Source organism: Camelus bactrianus, chromosome 7, assembly GCF_048773025.1.
Source record: "Camelus bactrianus isolate YW-2024 breed Bactrian camel chromosome 7, ASM4877302v1, whole genome shotgun sequence".
Taxonomy (NCBI): domain Eukaryota; kingdom Metazoa; phylum Chordata; class Mammalia; order Artiodactyla; family Camelidae; genus Camelus; species Camelus bactrianus.
Genome location: NC_133545.1, coordinates 88300506 through 88306058, shown reverse-complemented (window position 1 = coordinate 88306058; position 5553 = coordinate 88300506).

Here is a 5553-nt window from a genome sequence, read left to right as displayed (position 1 = left end):
AGTTGCTTGTTCTCATAACTCATGGCTCACGGTCTCGTATTTGTCACAATTGGAGAACTGTGTTTTCTTTGTGCAAGTTCTCATTGCTTTGGTGACGCAGGGACACTTGTCCTTACTGGATGGAGTATGATAGTAGTTTTTTGCATTCTCTCCCTAAATCTGGAGTCCTGTGTTACGTTTCCTGTTAACTTAAAAAATAGGAATATTGTTTTTTACCTAAATATCTAACCTCACACCAGTGGTGCATATCAAATTGGTCCAAATAGGAATTCCAATGTTAAATGAAACAGTAATTTCACAACCCACTTTTCCAAAAATTTGGATTGATGGTTCAATTATACCAGGGACATTAGCTGTTTTAATTGAATCAATCATTGCTTTCTTCAATAAAATTTTCCATTCTATCTGCTCTTTTGGTTTATTGTTCTTCAGTGTTTCATTTGCTTTCTTTCCCAAAAATATATGATTTTGGCTTTTGTCATTGAAAACCCTTACTGGTTTTGCTACCTCATGCTGGAGAGGAAGGCTTGTGACTGTTTTATAGTCACTGGTTTCATGGTTGTATGAGTGCTTAATGCCACGTTGCAGGGGTCTGGAGACCTAATGAATTGTGTACATAAAAGGCTTATTCTACACTGAGTGCAGGGTTAGTGTTCGCAGCCCATGTCATCAGTATCATAATTAATCCATTACAATCATCATCTATTAATCAGTGTTTTCCTTCTAACGTCCCCAGGAGAGGAAATGTAGTAGTCTAAATGCAAATCTTTGCCAAACTTTCAGTAAATTCAAAACCTTTAAAGCTTTGCTGTCAATAGGACTGTGTGCTTTCTATCCCTAATTCTGCTCCTCCTGACCCAGGACGCGGTCTCCACAGCTGGTGATCCGTGAGACACTGGATTCTTGATCCCATGGCTCTGTGTGTTCTGAGACATCTGGGGACTTCAGCACTGTTTTAGGGGCTTTGGGTCCCACCTCTTCATAGCATTGCTGAGATGAGATCTGTGGGTTCACCCTCATTCTTGAGTGTATTGTGCATTTTTTCTAGAACCAACACACGCCACCGTGGCAGCACTGCTTTGACCACGTGCTGGGGCAGCGTGTGCTTGTCAGTTCTTGGGTTTAAATTTTCTGTTCAAATTTCTAAAATAGGGTATATTGACAGATACACTCCATGTAAACAGAAGCTCTGTGGGGTTTTCAGCAACTTCTAAGAGCATAAATATTCCTGAAGCAGCTAATCTTCCTCCCAACAAGTGAGGAGCAAGCCGGCAAGTCCTGGGCGCCTGTGGCGGCCAAGCTGTGCAGCCCAGGCTGCTCACCGAGGAACAAGGAGAAAATCTTAAAAACCTACTTCAATGCTGTCTTTCACAGAATCCCAGAAATGAACGTTTTAATATCTAAAGAGGGGTGATTTTTTAAAATAAATTTTTTATTTTTTTCCTTTTTCAGTTTTATCAGGTAGAATTTTTACAGTTCAACGTCACATACACATATTGCATGTAAATACATGTATAGAGCATACTGCATTTTTTAGTTTGCATATATGTACTAATTATTGTTTCTAAGAAGAGATTAGAGCTTTAGATTTTTTAAATTAGTTACCAGAGGAATAAGGACATCTACAAAAGAATAAACAGAATATGGTAATCCAATCCCAAAGACAGTCAGATGTGCTTGCATATATTCAAGAAATCAAAACAGTATTTAGTTCATTTGTGGTCTTATTATTATTGCTATTAATTTTAGATTCCCCATAAATAAAGTCATATGGCATTTTTCTTTCTCTTTCCACCCCACTTCACTTAGAATGACAGTCTTCAGGTCCATCCATGTTGCTGCAAATGGCATCTTTTATGGCTGAGTAGTATTCCATTGTATATATGTATCACCTCGTCTTTATCCAGTCATGTACTGATGGACATTTGTGTTGTTTACATGTTCTTTGTTCTATGTCCCTTCTGGCAACAATTACGGATTTTAAATATTTTCCACCTTAAAATCCTTCCTGAAGGAGATGTGGTAACTGGAATCAAAAACAGTTACAGCACAGGGTTGTTTGTGATGGGCCCTGGGGGCTTGGTAGAAAGGTTGGCAGAAAGGATTTCAGATTCTGATCAAATGAGTCCTCCTCTTGTAGCCCTGCTGACCGCCTCTCTCACGGCCTGCCTTACTAGTCTGACCAGGCCCTTTTGTGAATCCTACTGTATTGTGCACAAATTTTGTCCAAATGGTGTCATCCAGTAGGGACCTTAAGTGAGGCACCCAAGCTCCTGTGTTGGTTTCTTCCATCAGCCCTTAACTTCCTTGGGAGCCAGGACTGTCTCATTGCCCCAAGGATCCCTAATGCCTAGTGAGATGCCTGATAAAGCTGGTACTTAACGAGCACATGGGTCAAATGGAAAAACCTGATCAAAAAAAGGCCCTCATTTTTCAGACATGCCTACTTGAGCACATAGGGTAAAATGACATGTCTTCTTGGATTTGCTGACAAATACTTCAACAAAGGACAAATAAAAGAACAAAGGTCTGAATAAAGGAAATATGGAAAAGTTTGTGAATTCCTTTATCTGGGTGATGGGCTGATTGTACTATACTTACTGATGTATACTTAAGTTAGTTTATAATTTTACTGTCATTAGCTGAATAGCAAGTATTAATATGTATTAATTGAAAACCTTAGAACTGAACAAACTTACCCCACACAAAATCCTTAATATCCTAGTAGTTTGTCTTTCAGAAATCTTTTCCCACAAAGACAAGAAAAAAGGGAAAGGCAGATCCGTGCAGTATTTCCACGTTGTCAAAAGACCAAAGGCTTATACAAAAGAAGAGATTGTAAAAAAGATAAAGAGGCTGAAATCAATGTCCGGAAAACCTAGCTAACAATCCTAAATGGCCCAACTTAATAACCTCAGCACTGCTGCATCAAGAATGGGGCAAATAGCACCTAGTGGATTTTTTTTAATAAATAAATAATAATCCAGTTCCTACCACAGGCAATTATGAGAAGACTGAGTATAAGTTCTAACACCAACTAGTGTACAAATCATAATTTCTACTTGATTCAAACTGCTTCTTCTATAAAATTTGAATCTTTTTATTCTTAAGACAGATTTGTGGCCTATGACCTAGTGATAAAATTTTCAACTCGCTTGTATTCAAAAAGTTCACCATAGTGAGAGTTTATTAAATCAAGTATTCCTTTTTGGGAAACCCATGTGCCTTGTCACTCTCTTTCATAATATTTCCTGTGGAAAATTCAATCCTTCATTCAGGAAAAGTCTGAGCAATATATCTCATGGAAAACCTTCATAAACTGCAACACAAGAAAATGAAAATGACAGTGAGCAGCCTGTGAAGCCGGCAGACACACAGTGCATGGCTGTGTTCCCGCCTCGACTTTCTGTAACCAGCAGGGAAAATGTGCATTTCAAGAAATAGACATAAACACTTTTCAGGACCTGAGCACACAATTTCCCTTTCAGGGTTTAGTGGGCTTCCATTTAATTCTATGAGAAATGTTTAAAACAACAGAACAACAGCTGAGATAGGGTTTAAAGTAACTTTTATGTCTTAGTTAAAATAAAGCCAACTGATAGTTATCATTTTTACTTTATTTGATCTCACTCTCATACTTTACCTCCACAACCTCCTCCACAAAATGATGGTGAACATCCCCTCCTGGGTCAGAAGGCTAAGTAGAAAGTACCAATCAAATGGAGGTGTGCTTTGTTGTTTTATTTTTCAAAACAAACATGTTTCATTCATGTGATTTAATAATTAACATCAGAAACAAAGTCTACTCAATAAATGGTAGCCAAAATATGTCATCATAGCTGCTCATCAGGTTTGGCCCCACGTTACACACTTTTACATGGACATGTGCCATGTGCTGTCATGGGAAACGGTGAGTGGGGACAGGGCCTCTGCTCTCACAGGGCACACAGCCTGATGGGGAGGTGGTGTTCAATCATTGCCCTTTTCTTTTTAATGTACTTACAAATTATGGGAAATGCTATTTAAAAAAAACAAAATGAGTCAATGAAAGTGAAAAATACAAGGACAGTATTTAGGCTGAGGGAAGACAGGGAACCTCTTTGAAGAGCTGACACTCCACTGAGACCCAAAGGACAACTCCGGTGCTGCAGGTGAAGGGCAGGGACACATTGATAAAGGGCTGATATCCAGAATATACCAAAATAACTTTAAACTCAACAAGAAAGATGAACAACCTGATTAAAAAATGAGCAAAATGCCTCAACACACACCTCATTGAAGAAGAAATCTAGATGCCAAAGAAGTCTATGGAAAGATGCTCCACAGCATCTGTCATCAAGGGGCTGCAGACTGAAACAGCGAGGTACCACTGCACACCTGTCAGAACTGCCAAAACGCAGAAAACTGACAGCACCGAATGCTGGTGAGGATGTGGAGCGTCAGGAATTCTCATGCATTGCTGGTGGGAATGTAAAAGGGCCCAGATATTTTGGAAGACGGTCTGGCAATTTTTTACAAAACTAAACGTACTCCTAACATATGATCCGGCTACTGTGCTCCTTGGTGTTTACTCGACGAAATGGAAACATATGTCCACACACAAAACTGCATACAGATGTTAATAGCAGCTTTATTCATAATCACCAGAACTCAGAAGCAACTAAGCTGTTCTTCAGTAGGTGAATGGATAAACTGTGGTCCAGCCAGAAAATGGACTATTATTTGGTGCTAAAATGAAATGAGTTATCAAGGCATGGAAAGACATGGAGGAACCTTAAATGCATATTACTAAGTGAAAGAAGCCAATCTGGGAAGGTTCCGCAACTCTCTGATTCCAACTGTATGGTGTTCTGGGAAAGGGAAAACCACAGAGACTAAAAGATCAGTGGCTGACAGAGGCTAGAGGGGAAGGAGCAATGAATGAGGTGCAGCACGGAGCATTTTAAGGTCACTAAGACAGACTACTCTGTATGATGCTGTGACGGTGGATACATGTCATTGCACATCTGTCCAAACCCACAGAGTGCACACCACCAAGTGTAAATCCTAGTGTCAAGTCTGGGCTCTGGGTGATGATGACGTGTCAGTGCAGGTTCACCCATTGTCACAAATGCACGCTCTGGTGCAGGCGTCAATAGAGAGGAGGCTGTGGGGACAAACTGCAGTTCATACACCGAATCCAGCCCCAGCCACCACTGTTAATAATGCTCTGTGGGTGTGTGGAATGTCCGGCTGCTCTGGCGTCTGAACAGCAGAGCTGAGCAGCTGCACCAGAGATCAGGAGGTTTGCAGACCCTGAAATACTTACTCCCAAGCCCTTGAGAGAAAAAGTCTGCTGAGCCCTGTTCTAAACGAATCAGAATTCACCCTGATGAGACAGGAAAGCAGGGCCCAAACCAGGTATGGTTAATGGGATTGAAGCAATGTTTTAGTTCCAACACCTTTGCTGAAGTCCTGCAGATCCAGCGACAGACTGTAGCCAGGAAGCATCTGCAGAAGGAGTCGGTAGCAGGCCTTCCCGCCAGGCTCCGGGATGCCGGGGGCCGCGCGCTA